Below are 21,974 nucleotides of genomic sequence, written 5' to 3'. Positions count from 1 at the left end.
CAGGTTGGTAATGAAATTACATTTCAGCTCCTTCTCAGCCCCTGTAAGTATTAAGTGGTTTGATCAATGGTGTTCACACAATTAATTCTGCCTGATTGTGGAGAGTGACTAAATCGACAGTTGGGTTTCCCATCTCGAACTTTGTCTCTTAGCCAGACGTGTCTTCAGGAAGCTTAGGGGGGTGCAGATGGGGGCCCCTGTCGGCGAAGGCCTTTGCTGAATGCCACATTCAAACTCATGTAGATTATTTTTTCTTTAAGCTTATAGGAAATTTAGGTTTCACACCAAAATTAAATTATTGAATTCTACACCAGGAGAGATGAGATAACCCACCCTCCTGCTCCAGTTTATTCATTTGACCTGCATACCTAATTCCTGACCGGCTCTGAGACCTAATCCACCCCAGGCCTCCTTCCCGGCACAGGGCCGCCCAGCCTTCCTCCCCCGCCTCTCCTGCATCTTATCCCCGGCTATCAAGAGAGCCTTCCTTGTATCCCACTCAAATCTCTGCTGCTTTAAGTTAATCCTCTGACTCTTGTTGGGTCTTTGGGGGATATGGAAGGCTGCTTGGTAGGGCCGTTTGAGAAACAACGCTGCTGACAACAAAAGTTGTGTTCTTAAAGCTGGGGAACCTCCAGTTCCTGAGGCCCTGCCCACCATGACGTATTTCATTCTGTCATCAACCCACCCCACATCCCCATGGCCTCTGGACGCAGTGCTCCCGCAAGGGTGGGGTGGGCCTTTGCAGGCTGTGCTGGCTGTCCACGCACATCCAGAGTGAGCCTGCTTCTCAGGAACGTCTTCCGTGGGAGAGCCGGTGTTTACTGGAGGGGAAGGCTGTAAGGGTATCGGTGACCATGAGTTGCTGGGAAGGGGTGGAAGGGCAGAGAGAGGGGACAGATAGACTAAGACTGGGACACAGGAAAGGTTCTGATATTACATTCTTTGAACCATCACTGAGGGACATGTGCTGTTTTAAGATACAGTTTCATGAAATCCTCCCAACTGCCTGAGGGAACAGGTACTCTTTTATCCCCCTTTAGCAGATGAGAAAACTGAGGCTCAGAGGAGTTAAAGTCTCCTCTAACCTCAGTAAGCGGTGAGACTTCCTGCGAGGAAGGGTGGGAAAGGAGCATGCCTTCCTTACTCAGCTGGGGCTCACTCTAGGGCCCCAGAGACCCCTCCACCTGGAAGCCCTCCTCCAGCATAAATGGAAGTGAGGGGTCGCCAGCAGCCCGGGGCACCCCCATCACTCATCCCTGACTGTATTTTTTTCCCAGCATAAGGAAGACCTTGGCTTCTTGCTGGTTTGTCTGCCTGTGTATCCCAAGTATTTCTGTTGGGTCACTCGCCGAGTTCCGACAGCAGTGGAGAACTAGTAACATTCAAGCCCAGCTCTGCAGCACCAGGGGTTAGTGAAGGGGCCACTGGGAGGAAAAGGATTCTGTGCTGCTTAACCAGTAGGATGTGCTAAGGCCAGCCGGTGAAAGCCTGGGGAAGGGGCTCTGGGGCCAGGAAGGCGGCCTTTCATCTGAAAAGGAAGGAAAGGAAATGTTATTGGGCGCTTCTTCTCTGTGTAAACTTTTGCTCCAGACTCTGAACAACCGTAATGACCCACAATAAAGGATATAGTCCACCAATTTTCATACATTCACCCGACGGAATATTATGCTAATGATGTTACTACCCTCTTTTTATAAATGGGGAAACTGAGGCTCAGAGCAATTAGGTAACTTACCCAAGGCCACACAGCTAATACCTGGAGAAGTCAGGATTCTGCTCCAGACACTCTGGGTTTTAACCTGTGCTTTTAACCACTGCCTTATAATGATCCTATATCATAGGCCTATCCTATTCACTTTACAAAGTACTATAATGTTTATGATTTGTCTTATTTCATTTTTTTGTGGAGACAGGGTCTCACTATATTGCCCAGGCTGGTCTCAAACTTCTGGCCTCAAGTGATCTTCCCACCTTGGCCTCTCAAAGTGCTGGAATTATAGACACGAGCCACTGCACCCAGCCTGTTTATGATTTCATATAAAAATATTTACAACCACTCTCAGAAGCACCTATTAATGAGTCCATTTTATAGATTAACAAATTGAGGCTCAAAGAAGTTACAAGACTTGCCCAAAGTCACAGAGCTAATCAACTGTGGCAGGAGAAGGACTCAAATTCAGGTCTGTAACAGTGCAAAGCCCTGCGCTATGTCACGGGAAGAACAGAAACAGAAACAAGATAAGCCAACACAGACAGATGTCAAAACAGACGCAGCAGAGACAGAGCAAACCAGAGCCCTGAAAAAGGGAAGGGAACGCATTCTCCTCTGCCTGTCTGTACTCAAATGTAGAGGGGAAAAAAATCATTTTAAGCAGGTGCCTCGTAGCCTTGCATTTAAGAAAAATGCATGGAATTGAGTTCCTCAAAAGCTAGGAAAGCTGAACCAAACTGTCACTGGGGCTTGAAATGAGATTTTATGTTTTCCCTGTTCTGGGCACTGAGCCATCAGTGCTGCCACGTGCCAGGCTGGTGAGGACCACTTGTTCGTTAGGGGCACCAGGGGCCGGTGGCCGTCCGCCCAGCCTGGCCCAGCCTGGTCCTAGCCTGGTGAGTGCCAGCTGCTTGCAGGCCCGTGAGAGGGTTGGGCTCAGAGAACAGCCACTCGGGTGTTCTAGCTCCTGCTGCTCACAGTGTGGTCCACAGACCAGAAGCAGCAGCAGCACTTGAGAGTTTGTCAGGAATGCAGAGTGTCGGGCCCTGCCTACTGAATCAGAATTTGTATTTGAACAAGATCTGGAGGTGATGTGTCTGCCCATAATGGTTCGAGAAGCCCTGCTCTAGCTGAAATCTGAAATCTGAATGGGGGACAGGCCTGGCCTCAAAGGCCCCTTTGCCCCTCTGTCCTGGGCCCCCAAGTCTGAGCAGCTTGCACAAACTCTGGGAGAGCTGAGGCCTGACGGTGTGTGGCGGGTACAGGGGAAGGAGGGAGGGAGGAGGCCCTCCCCCACCTGAAGGGCTTGAGGCAACTGCCACCCACAGCTAGAAAGGGAGGAGGTGGGAAGTCTGTCTCTGTCAGCAGATCTTTCTGGAAGGAGAGTCAAGGTGCCCCTGGTCCCCTCCCCTCCCACGTGGGGACTGAATGTGAGAACACCATGTGCAGGCTGGAGGGCAGGTGGCCAAGGGCACTGGGTTCACCTTCCCCCAGGTACCACGGTCTGTCCCTGCCCCCGCTGGCCCTGCGCTACCAGAGCTGGCCCCAAAGGGTCAGACCAAGTGGCTGCTTCTCTCCAGAACAGGGAGGAACTCAGTCCCTCTGCTCCCTGCCCCAGGCCTGGGGTGGGGGTGGGGGGCGGTTCCTTCCTCCTGCCTCCCCAGGCCCAGCTGAGGCACCTGCTGGCCTCCTCCTGGCCACCTGGCCCACAGGGCCTGTCCCTTTGACAATCAGAGCCCAGCACACAGTCTCCTTAAAGAGACAGCTGCACACTGTTTCTTCACGTGTAACCACCCTGAGAACAGAGACTGCAGAGGCCGAGGGCAACTGTGACGGCCAAGAGTTGTGCCCACGGTCTCCAGCCTGGGGAAGGGGCTGGGCTGCCACCCTTAGCCCACGAGAATTAGACATCATCTGGTTCAAGAGGTTCTCGGCCCTGACTGTGCACTTAACTCACCTAAGGAGCTTTAAAAATACTCATGCATGCAGTCCAGCTGGGGCCCATTAAATCAGAATTTCTTGGGATAGGTGGCGGGGAGGGGAGAGGCATTAGTATTATCTAAATACTCAAGTGCAGCCAGGGACAGAAGAACCACCAGGCAAGGCCACCCACCTCCCTCCGCCGATGAGGAAGTGTGGCCCAGATAATGACAACAGGGACCTAGCTGCATCCCAAGGGAAGGGCTCGCTGGGTGTCTCACAGCAGAGCCCAAGCTAGAACCCACCCAGGCAACAGTGGGCTCCAGGCACTAACAGTCCACCCGCCCCACGCTCAGGCACAGGCACAGAGGGGGCAAAAAGGACCCCTTCCCAGCCTGGCCAGGACAGTCCACCTCCGTCACCCACCAGCTGGGAGTGGGCAGAGTGGCAAAACCCGGCACAAAGAGCTCTGCCCTCAGTGGCCGTGTGATCTTGGGCAAGCTGCTTAACCTCCCGGACTCTCTATTTCCTCACCTATAAAAAATGCCTAAATTACAGACTTGCGGTGGGGATACCTGACACACGACGCACGCAGGCATTCCATAAAATGTTGCTGCATGAATGAATGAATGAATGAATGAATGAATATCTGGTGCTCCACTTAGAAATCTGAGATCTGCAAACCAATCCCAAGAGAGTCAAGTCATCCAAGGTTCCTGAGCTTTTGAAACTTCTCCTGGGAAGGGTGGGGGCGGGGGAGTGTTTCCTTCAAGGGGCAGAGTTTATCCACAGGGTGAGGGCCCAGGATTCCATGCCAAGCTGTGGGTACTTGACAGGAGAATAAGCACTTTATTCATCTTCCACCTGCCTCCCGGCCAGCCCTGTTCACTGGAGCAGCTCTGGCCTCACTGCAAGGAGGGGCTGTGATACTCCCCTTCCCTTCACCCCTTTTCCCTGCTGGGGCCCAGCCAGGGCGCCTGTGGGGTCACCGAGATGCTGCTGTGGCCGACCCCTGGGGCGGGAGAGCCCGGCAAGGCCCTGCTTCCTGTGCCAGCCAGGGTGAGTCTGGCCAGAAGAGGGGTGGAGGGGTCCCTCTCAGGGCTGTTGACAGGTGAGCAGCCTCCTCTGCGGGCTGGAGGAGGGGAGAGGAGGCCCTCTCAGCTCCCCGGGGCCTGCAGCCCCAGCAGGCGTCTTCTGCCACCACTTCAGTCGGTTTCCTGGATCTCAAACCCAGCGGGCTCTGCCACTCCTTGCTGCCGGCTTCCCCTTCGATGAAAGCTGCAGTTCCCGGCCTTCCTTCACTCTCATTCCTTACCCCTGCCCCATGTCACCATAACCTCCGGTGCTGTGCCACTGCCTCACCCCTGTGTGCCCCAGGCTATGGTGAGACCCAGCAGGGCCCACCCTAATCGGCTCCTTCATCACTGCTTTGATGAGACAAAAACCTGTGGATGGAGAGATCAAACTAACTGTATGGGGGCATGAAGTGGGGGCAGGGAGTATCTCCGGGATCTGAGCTGCCATCCTGGGGCAGGAGGGGGCATCACTTGTTTTCCTTCCTTGAGCAGGTACAAAAGAAGCCACATTAACACAGCCCTGCCTTTGAAGCTCGCCTTTGAAACCTGGACTCCTGGGTCTGTGCCAGACGCCCCAGACGCCAGTGCCCCCACCCCAGCCCAGCCCAGCCCTCTGCTGCTGCTGCTGCTGCTGCTGCTTCCGGCCTGGCAGAGCAAAGGGCTCTGGCCCCCTCCCCACCGTGTTGTCTAGGACCCTGGGTTGGGGGCAACTGTCAGGGCCAGGGCAGGGTACAAAGATTCTCCACTGGGACACAAACTCAGATTTCAGAGGGCTGCAAAACACATGTGCTCCCAAATATGAATAGGGCATCCATTATCTGCCAGCTGTCTTCACACATATGGGTGGCCTCCTTTCTTCCTCACAGTTGCTATTGTGTGCTGGGGCCCATTTTATAGATGAGAAAACTGAGGCTTGGAGATGTTCAATAACTTATCCGAGGAGTTAGGATGGGAAACCTTCTGATCCCATATCCAAGGCTGTCTCCCCATTGGAAAGTCCTACCACCCTAAAGGTAGAAAATAATTCCCAATTCCCAGTCACCAACCCAGTCATATGCTTCAGTCTCCAGAGCTAACATCTCATGAAAGACGGCCCTTTCTTATTCGGAAATGCACTCAGCCACAGGCAGGGTGCACAGGTCGAGAGAGGCAGAGCGGAAGACCCCCCTATTCTGACTCAGGCTGATGCCTCTCTCACCTGACCCCTCACCTGACCCTCTGCGCCCTCTCTTCCTCTCCCCACCCCATCTCCTGGCCCCTTACCTCGCTCCAGACTACCTGATCAAAGGCAAGGATCTGGGAGCATTAATGACCTCCTCCCTCCCTCTCCCCTTCCCACCCCTCCCGCTATTCTTCCTGCCAGGACATAAATAACTGCTTCCCCAGGTGGCACCAGGCTGGGTCAGAGATGGGGAAGGGCCCTTCTACATCAGCCCTTGCTCATCTTACAGAGGAGCAAGCTGAGGCCCAGAGAGAGGGTGACTTTCTTAGGATCACACTGCAAGTTAGTGGCTGAGCTAGGACCAAGGCGATATTTAGAACTTTGGGAGCCTAAACAATGAAGAGATTTTGTTTTCTCTTCCCAGCATAGGTGTTTCGAAATAGAAACAACACAAAGCTGCAAAACAGAATTAGTGAAAGTCAGCACTTTCCCATAGAACTTTCTGCAAGGATGGAAATGTTCTCTGTTTGCACTGATAGGATAGCCACAAGCCACGTGTGGCTAGTAAGCACTTGAATTGTGGCTAGTGTGACTGAGGAGATGAACTTTTAATTTAATTTAATTTTGATTAATTTTAATTTACATTTATATAGCCACATGTGGCTAGCAGCTGTCCTGTTGGACAGCTCAGAGCTGTGTGCTAAACTAACATCACTTCTTTCTAGATTTTCTGCTTGCAAAATTCTAGTTAAGTTCATCAAAACTGAACTCTTTGGTTTTTGTTTTGTTTTTGTTTTAGAGGTTCCCTAAACCACTAAGTCTATCTATTGAATAAATTTATCCCATTTACAGACTCAAATTTGGCTCTGTAAAAAGTAACAAATGTTACAAAGAAAATTCTGTGGGATGTCCAAAGATGACTAGATTACATCCAGTGTAAGGGTGGGTGGGCCACCTAAGGGGGACTTTCATGGAGGGAGGTTGAGGTAGACCTTGGAGGATTCACACAGGGTGGTCAGTGAGCAGGCACATCCCAGGCAGTGGGAACAGCAGACCCAAAGGCTCAGAGGCAGGGTATGTTCAGGATCAATGTCCGGTGCTCAAGGTGCATATAGGCTCAGCAGTAAACAAAGATCTCACAGTTTTCTGAGCTACGGTCTCTTTCACCTTGTCATCCTCTGACCACTGTCCAATTTTCCCAGGGGGGCCCTTGTGGCCTTCTCTGTTGGAGGAAGAAGAGGCCCATTTGAAGCGATGGGGAGGGAAGAGAGCAAGACAGGAGGGCAGCCTAATGGCTATGGGCCATGTGGGAACTGAATGGGGATGGGGAGCTCCGGGTCCCCCCATCTGAATCCTAACCCTGGCAGAGACCCCTAGAGGGTGGGACAGGTGCTGAGCCCATCAAGAATCAGAGTCCAAAGAACCTTCAAGTCCTAAACTCTGCACCTAAGGTGTTGGCCCAAGGTCCTCAGTAACAGCATTCTACTCTACAAGAGTGAGAAGACATCCCCCCCCCATGGTCAGGTTAAACATTTAAGAATTAGGGATCCAGAAAGTACAAACAACTACAGGTCAATATGACAAAGAAAAAAGAATTCAGCAGAAAGGTGGGCAAAAGATAAGAACAGGCAATTCACAGAAGAGGAAACCCAAATAAATGATCAACAAATAGAAAAAGATTATCAACCCCACTAGCAATCAGGACAATGCAATCAAAACAGCAATGTGATATCACTTCAGATTGATTAGACTGGCAAAAATTAAAAGTCTGACAATACCCATGTATTGGTGTGGATGTAGAACAATGGAACACTGTTGGAAGGGGACTATTAATACTTAAGGGTTGGGAGATTATAAATTGATACTACCTGTTTGGGGAGCCCCATGGCAATATCTTATAAACTCTTGGTGTTTATGCCCTGTTGTGGTAAACTGTGATATCGGTGGTCCCCAATGAGCCACACCTCCTGGGACTCACATCCTCACACATTGACTCTAGGCCTGGCCATGTGACTTGCTTTGGCCAATGGGTTATTGGCAAGAGGCTTAATAAGCACTTGTCCTCTGGAATACTTCCTCTCAGCATCCCAACACCACCATGCTGGGAGGGCGCCCAAGCCAGCCACACAGAGAGGCCATGTGGAAGAAAACTGAAGAACACATGACAGCTAATAGCTAGCACCAAGGCCCCCACACATATGGCCCCAGTTGCCCTGGGCTCAAAACTAGCATTAGTTAAACACAACTCACATGGCAGTTAATATGTTAAGCCGCTCATGATGCAAACCCAGACACTGCAGAAAAGAAACGAGTTGTCACCACTGTACCCTGCTTGAATTCCTAACCCACAGAATTGTGAGCAAATAAAAGGGATGTTGTTTTAATCCACCACTAAGTTTGGGGGTGGTTTATGATGCAGCAATAGATAACTGATAGACCTGTCACCCAGCAATTCTATTCCTAGTTATACGCCCCAGAGAAACCCTTGTATGTGTGCACAAGGAGAAATATACAAGGATACTCATTATAGCCTATCAATAAATGAAGGACAAATTGAGACATATTCCTTCATTCAATGAATATGCCACAGAACTACATGTAACAACAAAGGTAAACTCAAAAACATACTGAACAAAAACACCCAAGGTGCACAAGTTTACATACGGGATGCCACTTATATGAAGTTCAGAAGCATGCAAACCCATCAACGTTGTGCTTAAGTATTTACAAACGGTAGTTAAAACATGCAGGGAAAGAATAAACCCTAAATTCAGGAGAGTGGTTACCTCTGGGAAGGGAAGGACAAGGAGTCTTGGGAGGAACATACAGGGAGTTTCCATTATACCTATAATGTTTTATTCTTCAAAAAATATTTATGTGAGGCAAATGTGGCAAAATGTTAAGATTTAACAAAGCTGAGTAGAAGATACATGGATGTTCATTATATTATTGTTTATAGTTTTCTCTGTGTGCAAAATATTTCATAATTAAAAAGCAAATTTGGAAAATAAGAATGGGATGGGACAATTTAAGAGGAGGTAGATATGGAGAGAAGGTTCTGTTGCCTCCTGGGCCTGTTCCCAGACACCCTCTCCCCTGACCAGCTGCCTTCCTGCCCCCGGGTTCCTGAAGTCCTCCCTGTAGCCTCATGATAGAGGATCCTTTTCCATTTAAATACGAAAAAAGACTTCAAATAGTTGAGTTGCTTCAGCCTGGTGGTGAGGGTACAGAGAAGCAGACTAGTTAGTAGGACACATGACAAGGACTTAGGAGATCTGAGTTTGAGTCAACTCCTTCACAACTCCCTGCATGACCTTTTGCAAATTGCTCTCTCTCTCTCTGACCCTCAGTTTCCTCATCCACAAAAAGAGCCTCGTGGATTAGGTGAGGGATAGTCAACAGGCAGATCTTTCAGAATGGGCATGAGCCCCCTCCACACCCAACCAGGGTGACTCTCTGTCTTGGAATTAAGATAAGGGAAAAGAATTGCTTTGAATCTCCATAAGGGAAGGGGGAGCGGGCGTTTGAAGAAGCCCCTGGGGATTGTGCTACACACGCCTGGCTGAGATGACTTCTCAGGACTCTCCTTTCCTGACATTCTAGGACTCTATGATATGGCAGCGTCTACCTGAATTGTTAGGATTGTCTGAAAATTAATAGGACACATCTGAGGTGTCCGATGTACACACTGTCCCTACCCCTCAGGCTAGCCTGTCCATCCATCCGTCTACATCCATCCAGCAAGAAACATTTATTGAGTGCCTACTATAAGCAAGCACTTTGCAAAGTGCCGGAAATTTGAAGTGAAGAAAAATAGACATAATAATAATTAACTCATAAGTCTCAGTCTCACTTCTTTCTAAGCACATTACATTTATTAATTTATTTATTCTGAAAACAGCTCTATAAAGTAGGCACTATTTTTATCCCTGTATTGCAGATGGGGAAACTGAGGCACAAAGTAGTTAAATACCTTGCTCAAAGCCTGCTTATACCTGTAATCCCAGCACTTTGGGAGGACAAGGATTGCTTGAGGCCAGGAGTCTGAGACTAGTCTGGGGAGTTTAGCGAGACCCCATCTCTAATAAAAAAAAAATTTCTTATAAATTAGCCAGGTGTGGTGGCACATGCCTGTAATCCAAGCTACTAGGGAGGCTGAGGCAGGATCACTTGAGCCCAGGAGTTTGAGGCTGCAGTGAGCTATCATCACACCACTGCACTCCAGCCTGAGTGACAGAGCAAGACCTTATCTCTTAAAAAAATTTATATATATACATGTGTGTGTATATATGAAAATATACACACACACACACACACACATATATATGTTGCCTCCCTACAGACAGGTAGCGTGAGGGTGGTTGTGCCTGGCTTACAGAGAGACCACAGCTGGAAGGACAACTTCCCTGTGGTCCCCTAAGGAAGAGAGGGGACAGCGGCTGATGAAAATAGTCACAGCCTTAGATCTGGGCCTCTTTCCACTTCCATTCTCTTGTGTGACCATCACAGCCATATGATGATGTCAGCAGGGCAGAGATCACTACCCCACATCGCAGATAAAGAAACTGAGGCTCAGTGAAGCTAAGCACCTTACCCAGGGCCTCAGAGATGAGGTGTGGCTGGGCCCACGCCAGAACTGCCTTCTGCTCCAGTTTCTCTTTGGAGGAATGTCCGTGCGTGGCCTACCTGTGTGCCCACTGTCCTCAGTACCACTCCCACCGGACCCAACTGCCCCCAGCTCAGCGTGGGAGCCTGAGCAGCAGGAGGTGTGGCAGCTGACACGTGGCCGGGAGCAGAGAGGCTCAGAGCAGCCCTGCCAGCTCCCCAGGCTGGGCATCCCAACTTCTCCACAAGTTTCCAGGGAAGAGTCCCCTGGAATGGGGCACCGGGAACGAACTTTACAAAATTCTCCACAACCAGCCAAGCGGAACCTATTTTCCCTCACAATGCAATTAATGGCACCAACATTTACAAAATATGATTACAAGCGCTTTGGTTAAGTAGAGGAAAGTATATTAGATAGCAGCGAGGGGTTGATCTTAATGTGCATTTTTTCGAGAGACTTGCATTTTCTTTGTGCAAATAAAGAGGCCCTAAATTCTCCATAGGCACTAAAATCAATGCAGTGGAACCATGATAACAAACACAGGCTCCACTTTTTGCTACATCCCCCAATTAATTAAGCCTTTCACGGGCATGTAATTAGGAACATTAGCAAGTCATAAAATTGCCGTGAGTCTTTAAATTATGTGCTGGCCCTCAGCAATTTGTTTTTAATTCCTTCTGAAGACAATGGCACTGCGGGGCCCAATAGATCTTCATAGCGCCTACTGTGCTCTCTGATGGCGCCTGCCCGGTGCCCGCGTTCTGTCCCAGGGCCCAGGAAGTGCCTGGCGGCTCCAACTCCTCCCTTCTCCTCCCTTCTCTCTCCTACTCCTCCTCCTCCCCCTCCTCCCCCACCTCGTCCTCCTCTTCCTCTTCCCTTGTGCTTTTCTCTTCCTTCTTCCATCTTACTGTTTGTTTTTCTTCTACTTTTCCTCAGCCTCTTCCTTCTCCTTTAATTCCTCCTCCAAGCCGTCTTTTTCCTTCTCCTCTTCTCTCCTCTTCCTCCCTGGCCACACTGTCTTTCTTCCTCTTTCTTTGCTCTTGACTTTTCTCTTCTTTGTTTTTGCTTCCTCTTTTTTTCTATCTTCCCTATTTCTTTTTTTTTCTTCCCTCCTCTTTTTCTGTCTTCTCTGACGTTTTCTTACTTCTCTTCCTCCTCCGTCCCTTCTTCTTTCCCTGCCTTCCCCCGGCCCTCCCCTCCCCCAGCTCCCTGCCCTTCCTGTGACCCCTCGGGAGCAAGCTGGGCACAGGGGCCACTGCCCTCCCTCACCCTCCTACAGGTCCCAGCTCCTGGCCCTTGGATTCCCATCCATGTTGTAAAGGACCTGGGAGGCCATCTAGCCTGACCTGCCACCCCCATGATTTGTGGCATCAGTTACACTCCTTGGGAGCCAAGCCCTGGAGCAATCTGGAGGTGTCTGAGGGAATGAGAGGCAGGGGTTATGACCCCACGCCCACCACCCTTCCTCCTCTGAGGGGAGGGGAGTGGGGCACGGCAGAGGGCTGTGGTGTTTGCCTCGCTGGCCAAACGCCCCCGAAAGAATCGAGCTTCGGCTTGTGCTCATCTACCAGGGCCCCTAGGACCCAAGGGAGTTGGAGAATCCTACACCCCCACTGCTGTCTGTTGCCCTTCTCAGCCTGCTGCCACCAGCTTCAGGACTCGGGGGCATTAGGTCTTTGGGCTCAGGCCTTCTAAACCCAGCCCTACCCTCACATCTTCCTCCCACACCTTCCTTTTCTGCCAACCAGAGGTTTTTAAATTATGAAACAAGGTCTACTGGAAGATCTAGACACAGAGCCTGGAATAGCAACCCCCAGACCTACTGGCCAATCAAACCTTTCTCCAAGGTTTGCTGGAATTCTGGGTAGAGAAGGACTGATGTCTGCCCGGAGCCCCCGTCCCCTCCCTCCACACCACCAGCATCCCACTCCACTCTTGGGGGTCACAAGGCTTCTGTGAAAGCTTAGAATCCCCAAGTTTTAGGACGGGGAGGAACATTACAAAAGAGCAGCGGAGCATCATCCCAAACCAGAGCCAAGAAAAAAAAGACTTGCTCACTCACTGTGGACCCTCTCTCGCTCAGTCTCCTCTCACCTCCTCCTCTCCCTGAAAACTCACTCTTTCTCTCTGTAGTCCCAGATGTGATAGACATTACTAGTGCTGAATAGTATTTTGGGTTCTGTTAGTCTTCTGGGCACACAGGAAGATTGTATTCTCTGCCCCACTGAGGTTAGGCATGGCCTATGTGCCTTGTGTGGGCCAATGAAATGTGAACAGAAATGGTATGTGGCATTTCCCGTGGAAGTATTTAATAAGAGCCGATATTCAGTTCTCCATGCCTTCTTCCTGGCCACCATGGAAGCACTTGTTGATAGGGAGGTGCCACAGTGGACCCAGCCTGGAATGCTCAGCCATTACACGCTGGCAGCTTCCCTAGAGGGTTGCCCAGACTCAGAGCAGAATTTTTATGAGCAAACAGTAGATTCTTGTTGTGTTAAGCACTGAGATTTTGGTGATGTTTGTTACCACAGTGTAACCTAGCCTGCGCTGACTAATCACCAAGAAACAGCCTCTGGTTGGTCCAGCTTATCTTTTTCCCAGGCAAGACCAATAATTGAGCCAAGGTGGGGATTAGCTGCCTCTAGGTCAAATGCCTACCCTGCCCCAATCAGGGTGAACAGTCCTTCAATTTGTAAGTTCCCCATACTCAAGAGAATAAATGTTTAACTTCTCATGTTGGCCTACAATGCCCCCAGTGAGCTCAGGGCCCACATCCTCTGGCTGCCTCTCCAACCACATTTCCTGCTTTTCCCAACTCTCTTTCATGTCTCAGGCCCCAGAGATACTGAGCTTTCTTCATTCCCTCATCGAATCAAGCTCTGTTACAAGCCATCTCTTTATACATGCTGTTCCCTTTGTCTAAAATGCTGTTCCACTCACATCTCCTCCTGAGGAGTCTACCAATTTAAACAAATTTTTAAAATAAATGTTCTTGGATATATTTAACACATACAACATGATGTTTTAAGATACATATATGTAGTAACATGGTGACTACTGTGGAAAAATTAACATATCCATCATCTCACATAGTTACCCACCCCCCCCAATGGCAAGAGCAGCTATAATCTACTCATTTAACAAACTTGAATGCAACACACTATTATTAACTATAGTCCTCATGCTGTACATTAGATCTTTCAACTTGTTCATCCTACATATTTGCTACTTTCTGTTGACCTATTATCTCCCTATTTCCTCCCTCCCACCCCGACTCTGGTAACCACTGTTTTATTCTCTATCTCTATATATTTGACTTTTTTTTATGTTTTAGATTCCACATATAAGTGAAGTCATGCAATATTTTTCTTTCTGTGTCTGGCTTATTTCACATAGCATAATGTCCTCCAGTTCTACCCATTTTGTGGCAAATGACAGGATGACCTCCTTTTTTAAGGCTGATTAATATTCCATTATCTATACCATAGCTTCTTCTTTATCCATTTGTCCACCGATAGACCCTTATGATATGGTTGTTTCCATGGCTGGGGTATTGTAAATAGTGCCACAATGAACATGGGAGTGCAGGTATGTTTACAAGGTGCTGATTTCATTCCTCTGGGTATATACCCAGAACTGGCATTGCTGCGTCATGTGCTAGTTCTGTTTTTAAGTCTTTAGGAACCTCCATACTATTTTCCATAATGGCTTCACCAATCTACTGATTTTTAAAGTCCCAGGTCAAATATTACCTGCTCTTTTCAGCCTTCCTTGGTCAATCCTTTTTTTTTTTTTTTTGAGACAGAGTCTTGCTCTGTCACCTGGGCTAGAATCTAGAATGCCGTGGCGTCAGCCTAGTTCACAGCAACCTCAAACTCCGGGGCTCAACCGATTCTCCTGCCTCAGCCTTCCAAGTAGCTGGGATTACAGGTGCACGCCACAACGCCTGGCTAATTTTTCTATTTTTAGTAGAGACATGGTCTCGCCCTTGCTCAGTCTGGTCTCCAACTCCTGGCCTCAAACGATCCTCCCACCTTGGCCTCCCAGAGTGCTAGGATTACAGGTGTGAGCCACCGCACCCGGCCCTTTGGTCAATTCTGAACTGTGTCCCTCACAGCACTTTGCACTTCTATCCTAGATTTGTCATGTGAACTTGTACTTATTTGCTTATCTGTCTGCCTGCGCAGTCTTCCCTAGACTGTAAGGTTCTCATGAGATGGCCAATACCTCAGTCATCATTTGGTCTCTACCCTCAACACATTGCCCAACAACTACTATGAGGAGGCCAAGATTTGTTAACTGCTTACCACTGTCCCGCACTGTGCTAAACACCGTGCATAGCCGATCTCTCTGACCAAGTACTGCTACAATTCTCATTTTATTTAGTATATCCTCCAGAATCTCTACATTCTACTGCTTCCCCCTATGGTCCTACAGAGGTTCTTGGCCATAGTCTACTGAATGAATGAACGTTGCCTGTATGAAATTAATGAATAAATGAATTCTGACTTATACACAAAAGGAAGGCCAGGAATTCATGCAACGAATTCATGAAAGAGCTCAAGATCACCTCCTCCTCCAGGTCACACAGGCCTGCTTTATAAACTGCCCAGGCTGCCGTGAGCCTGTCTGCAGGGAGTAGGGACAGACAGGCTGTCGTCAGTGGGAAGGACACACATTGTCCCCGTAGCCAGCACATGTGTGCATTTCCAGACCCCGGCCAGTAGCCCACTTCCAGCCCCAACCAGCGTCCACTTGCTGGCTCAGTACCCCAGGAGCCCAGCCTTGAGGCAGCCACCTTCCCTCAGGACAGGGAGCTGTGATTGGGAGCCCGGTGAGCGGAGTCTAACCTTGAGTAAGTGTTTTCTTGTTGTCATCCACAGATCTAACGCAAAGCCTGCAGAGAATACGTGGTGGAGACATATATTATACCCAGAGCTTTTTATCTCACACATGTGACTCTGCCCATCATGAGCTGTGCATTTTATTCTCACTGGTGGGACAAAAACCACCTCCCACTGCAGCATATATCAAGGGAGAGAATGTTGAACTTTCTTTGCATTAATATAAATAGCTGTTTAGGCCTCATTCCCCAGCCCAGGACCCTCTGTGCACCTGTCCTTCATCTACTCTATTTGGCATCTGGTTCAAGTTTGGTTTATTTAGAGCCCAGGTCAGCAGGCTTTTACATATTAAAGGTGCATTTTAAAAGAGCATTTTCTATTCTAATTTGAGGGAGCCAAGCTCTTTAGGGCTTTCGGGAGCGGTGTCCACCTGATTTACATTTCCCCCATTGGAGCTGAGCCACAGACGCACATTAGAATGTAAATAATAGTGATGGATACATGTATCTTTAAAGATCCATTTTCTCTCCATTTTTTTTCTCTTTGAGGGGAGGGGACAGGCCAGGCAGGAACTGAAGTATTCAGGCTGTGGGGGCAGAGAGAGGATAGAGGAGGGCAGATGCGATGGGCTCTCGGGAAGGCTGGCTCCGAGACATGGAAGGTGGCCGGCCGTTCAGAGGGCTGTGGCGCCAGCGTCTCTGCAGGATGCAAGTTCAATCCCTTCTTTGTCCGGGCAGAGGCTACTGCGCAGTGTTCAAATATTGGCTCCAGTGTAGCTTTGGGAAATTCCCTTCACCTCTCTGAGCCTTAGCACGCCCGCTGGGCCGTGGAGATCATTATATCATCCCACACAGGGCCACCATGAAAACTAAATGAGGGACACCGGGGAAACCTGTGGCACAATGCTTGGCACACAGCAGGTGAGCAACTTAATACACATTGGCTTTTGTTCATTATTATTATCCTTGTAAATCTTGTCTTCTATCCCAAGCACAGGGCCCACCTTGCACATGGGAATCACTTAATGAGTGTGTATTAGCTGGACTCCATTCATTCAATGTCAAGAACTTCCCCTAGCTCCTGCTGTGGGCTGGAGGAGGATAAATTGAGTTATGTTTCCTCATCTCTACCCACCTGCCACTCCTGCCGAAGGCTCCAGTCTTACCCACTTCCTCGTGTCCCCGATATAAGCCATGCTTTCTGTTTCCAACACCAGAAACCCAAGATCTCTGCTCCCCTCTTCCTCACCTGAATAAATCCCATTCATTCCCCTTCCAAGAAGCCTTTCTGACTCTCCAAGCTGGATTAGGTGCCCTCCTGGAGGGCCTAGAGTGTGCTTTACTTCCCTCCAGCACACCACTTACCATCCTACATGCTAACTTGTCTGCGTGTATCTCCTAGGAGGAGAGGAGCTGAGTCTGTTTTGATCACCATTATATCCCCACCCTGGCATATGTTAGGTGCTCAATAAATATTTGTCAAATGAATGAATCTCTATGTAACCAAAGCAATACCTGGCACACAGTAGGTGCTCAATAAATGTTTATTAAATAAAATGATACAGTTGATGCTTTCGAGGAATTCACAATCTCATCAGGGATGGACTCACAAGTCCTTACAGTACCACTGCTATTTTATGCTGCTATTTTATGCAGATGGAGCTCAGAAGGAAAGCTAGGAGAGTCAAGAGGGCTTCCCAGAGGAGGTGGCAGTTCAGTAGGGCCCTGAAGAATAAGTAGGAGTTGTTTCAGAGGAAGGAGAGATGTTGAAGGAAGTGGAGATTTTCACAAGGAAGAGTGCCTGAGTGGGAACAAAAACAGGTGGAATTCTTTCCTGGATCTTGGGCCAAGATGCTCTTAGATAGCAATTTGGGATGGGACCTGGGCGGGATGCATTTTCCAAATGTGGCCATGAGGCAAATCTAACTATGCAGAGTAGGGGAAGTTTGGAGCAGTAGAGGAAGGAGGTGTCTGGCCTTGATTTCTGCATCCAAGAAGCTTAGGCTGATGTGATGCTTCAGAAACCTGGGGGAGGAAGCCTGGAGGCCTCACACATGAGCCATCCATCTTGGGAGCAGGGCCGATGTCAGAAGCGATGACAGCACAGAGAGGGAACAACAGGAGCGGGAGGAAAAGGAAAGAGAACCAACCAGGAGCCAAACACCTCCTGATCCAGAGAAACAGGAAATGGGGGGATGGGGAGTCAGGGGCTGGGCAGGGGTGCAGAATAGGGGGAGCCCCCAGGGAGGCTTGGAGGTTGGGTTACAGCAAGAGCTGGAAGAGGAGAGTGGGGAGGGGGAGGAGGGAGGCAGAGAGGAGATGAAGATGTTCTTTCATCTTCTTCCTGGAGAGAAGGGGCCAGGCTGTGATAGGGAGAATGACGGAAAGTCTCATTGGAGCTGTTGGTTTGAAAGAATTTGTCTTTGGAACAAGCTTTTTATCAGTCAGCTTTAAAGATCAGGATTCCTTAGAGGCCGCTCCATCTTCCTCCCTCTCGGTCTCTCTCCAGTAGCCTCCTTCCCTGGTTCCTCTGTCTCCCTTCACATCTCATGGTCCCTTTTTTGGCCCCATGTCTGTCTCATGGGGCCAAAAAATCCCTCATCATCTCCTTCTGCCCTGCCTGGCTGCCTCTGACTGCAGGCCAGGCCCTCCTCGGCACCCCTGGTGGCAGGGGGCCCAGAGCAGAGTGGGCAAGGCTAGACTGGCAGAGCCACCTGTCGGTGTTCTGATCTCGGCTGTGAGGCCCTGTGTCCCAGGGAGAGCCGTGGGCGGGCCCTTGACCCTGCCACAGCCGCCCTCCCTGAGCCTAAGCACCTATGCCCACCATGGCCAACTGTCCAGGTGTGGCTCTCACCTGTCCCGTGTCCACAGCAAAGGCAGGTTTGAGGAGCAAAGGGAGAGGGACTGTGCCCGTGCTTACAGGGTGTCAGGTGCTTCCCCAGGATAGCAAGAAAGACGTCTGGTCCTCATTTTCCCCAGAGGAAACAGAGGGGTTCCACTGTTGTGTGGCAAGTGAGTGGGATCCAGACGGAGTCCATGGCAGGGAGGGCAGCTGGCTTGCAGCTCAGAAGGCAGCCAAGCCCGGAAAGGTGGAGGGCTGGGCCACCAGGTTTTTGCAATTGCCTCTCCTTATGGTTAGCACATTGTATTTCCCACCACCATGGGCCAGGATAACCTGGGCCTTACCTCCTCTCCTGCCCTGGCCGGCATGGCCCAGAGGACTCTCATTTCCCATCCGCAGTGTCAAAGCTGAAAAGTCAATGATGTTTTTCTTGTAGGGGATGGGGTTGGGGAAGGGGAGTGGGCACAGGGTCACAGGCTTCCTTGGAGCCACCAGGAGCCTCCTCCTCCTTTCTAGTCCGGGAGGGGTCCTGACCTGGGGAGGAGGGAGAGAGAAGGGGGTTCAAATGGTGGCCTGGGTGTCAGGCCTGAGCTGTAACCCCAGAAGCCATCTCTGGGAAGCCTCATCTGCACCCCACCCTCCAGAGTTTGGGGGGTGACCCTCTAGGGCACCCAGGCCCCCTCCATGTGCCCAGCCTTGCTTTTCCCGGGCATCTGGGATGGGAGGGGGCCGTGCTCTGGGAGGAGCAGGGAGCAGGCCCGGCCATGTGTACAGAGAGGCCTCAATTTCACAGGGCTTGCTCCTGAGTGAGTTTCGCATAAAAGGATTAAGGCGAGAGGAAGTGCAGAGGAAATGGGATGTTGGACACCTTGTTAAACGGGCTGTCAGGGCTCCCGGAGCGTGGGTGCTAACTCTATTCCCTGCCTCCACAGAGAGCAGGCCAGGCCATTACCTGAGCGATCAAAGATAGGCCCAGGAGCCAGAGTCGGACAGTCAGCACCTGGAGCACAGAAAGGTCGGGGAAAGGGGAAATGGAGGCTCAAAGCCTCTGCCTACCTGTGCCTGGAGAGCTCTTGGCCTGGGATTAAATCACAGAGTGATTTGGGATTGGGGCCTGGGGAGGGAAGTGGGGTGCATTTGACCTAATGATGTGTAGATTATCATTTCCTCCCTTATCTTAACACCCAGGGACATTCTTCTTCCTGAGCGGGGAATTGGCTCAGTTTGTGAATGAGTCTGATGAGACGAGTACTTTTGCTGAGGAGATAAGGGGGTTATCGGGTTGGGGGAGGATTTCCTCTGGGAAGAGCAAGCAGCAGGGAGAGGGGCAAACCCCAGGGCCTGCGGTGGGGGCGTGTGATGAGCAGCTCACACTTCCATGCAGGGAACCCCGCCTTTTCTCCTGGCTGTCCCCGTCTGCCTGGACCCCTCCTGCCCACTTCACCCACCCAATTCCTGCTCATTCTTTAGACAGTTCACAGCCTGGTTGAACATTGGGATCACCAGGGAAACGCTAAACACTTACCCACACCCCAGGACCCACTCTGGTTGGATGAATGAACCCAGAACCCCTGGGGAGAGGAAGCTTCTCCGGGAAGCTCTCCCAGCGCCTCAGGTGATTAGGTAGGTACCCACCCCCTCTGTCTCCTAGGCTCCTGGGGCAGATCTCCAGGGTTACCACCGGTCAGGGTAGGTTTCTGTTTACCTTTCTGTCTAGACCTCCCAGCCCAGACTGAATGCCCTGAGTGTAGGGCCAGGGCCACAGGCCATTGTCCCCTGGGCTTACCCGTGCACCTGGTGGGCTGCAGTGGGGCAGGGATGGAAGCAGGTCCAGTCATCACCCCGTCTCCCCTCCCTGCAGCAGGGGCTGAGCGAGCTGGTGCTCCATGAATGTGTGTTGCATGCACGATGATCACATTTCCCCCTCTGGGAAGTGGGGATGGGGGAAGAGTTAGTCCCCCAATGTTGCCTGGTCGGGGTGGGGGGTAGGGCTTCAGGACAATCCGCCCTGGTCCCTCCACTTGATTCTTAAATGCTTTCAACTGGAGGGAAATGAGAGTTTAGATCAGGGGTCAGCAAACTTTTTCTTGAAAGACCGAGGATAGTAAATAAGCCTGGTGGGCTGTATGGTCTGTCTCAACTACTTCCCTCTGCTGTCTTAGAAAGCAGCCAGAGACGCTATGTAAATGGTGGCTGTGGCTGTGTTCCATCCTCACTTTATTTATGGATGCTGAAATTTAAATTTCATATGCTTTTCACATGTCACAAAATTTCTCCTTTTGATTGTTTTCAAGCTTTTCCCATATAAAAATAGGGGGTGGGCTGTCCCGCCTAGGCCAATGGGCCATCATTTGCAGATTCCCGGCTTAGATGAAATTGTTGATGGTGATTTCCCAATTCCAAGCTTCTAGCTGAGCGCTGCCCTCCTCCCCATGCACCCCTGAGGTTACCAGGGACCTGGGCCACACTAGCTGCCCCTTGATAAGACAGAGGTGTGTATGAGGGGCCTTGAGCCAGCGAGCAGAAGCCCTGATCCCTCCAGGGAGGGGGCGGGAGCGTGAAGGCTGTGAATCTGAGAGGCGTGCTGATAAGTAATGTGGTTTCACTTCAGGTCATTTCCTGAAAGTCAGATCCACTTTGCACTTGAGGACTAGAGTGGGAGCTTCCGAATCCACTCTCGGGGCCTCCAAATTAAAAGCCAAATAGGATGTAGCTTTTGCCTGGGCTGCGTCTTCATCTGTCAAGAGCAGTTATCTTCAGCCTGCCGCTGGGGCCTGCTACTGTCTGTCACTCACACCCACCCAGCGCCTGCACCGTTGCCTTGGGGGCACAGTACAACCCCCCCCCCCAGCAGGGCCCACTAATGGGCCCAAGCCTTCACTGGTTATTCAAACAGGGCGGTCTCACACAGCTGGGTCTTTAGAGGAACCTGCCACTTCTGGCCCAAACTGCTAGCCAAAGCCTTGTCACGTGGGGCCTAGGCTAGACTCCTGGAGGTTCTCTCTGGTTGGGAATTCTCTACAAAGGCCCAGGTATGTGGGGAAGAAGGAAAATGGGAGAATCTGATGCTCAGAAACCTCCAGCTCCAGCCCCTAGCGGGGAGAGATGGGATGGAAGTTGGGAAGATGGATGGTGAGTCAGAGCACACCCGGAGAGGGAGGGCCTCCGACTTACACACTCAGAGTCGTAGCCCCAGCTTGGACCTTTACTTGCTGTGTGAGCTTGGGCCAGCTGCTTCACTTCTCTGAATTTCAGTTTCCTCACCGTGGAGCATCTTACCAGCCCTGCCCCTCTCAGGACTGCACACGTTAAGGTTCACAAGAAACCCAGGAGAGCATGATGGAGGCCCCAGAGTGTCATTCCTGTGCAGGGCTGAGAGTCATTGTGTCCTGGAGGACAGCCTGGGAGCAATGGGTTCTGCAGTGGGACCACCATACGGGTGGGACCCTGTTCTATCCTTGCTCTATCCAGACAGTTGTCTGGGGAAGGGGGCTTGGAAGCTGAGCTGGGCTGTTTCTTTGTCCTCTTCACCACCCAAAGCTCCAGAGAAAAAGATACATTTTGTAATTATAAGACTTGAGTTAAGACTCATCACCAGTCATATGATCTCTAGGAAATTATTTTACCTCTCTGAACCTTGGGATTCTCAATTATAAAATGGGGAGGACAATATCTCATTGGGCTATGGTGACAAGTTGTCTCAGGGATGTGAAAGTGCTTTGTAAATGTAATGGGCCACACCAGGGTACATATTTATATATTTCCCTCTACCCCTAGCCAGTCACAAGGGTCTCACCTGGTCCTACCACCA

This window comes from Lemur catta, chromosome 15 (genome assembly GCF_020740605.2).
Source record: "Lemur catta isolate mLemCat1 chromosome 15, mLemCat1.pri, whole genome shotgun sequence".
Lineage (NCBI taxonomy): Eukaryota > Metazoa > Chordata > Mammalia > Primates > Lemuridae > Lemur > Lemur catta.
The sequence above is the reverse complement of the archived record's forward strand: the minus strand, read 5'-3'. Positions refer to the sequence as shown.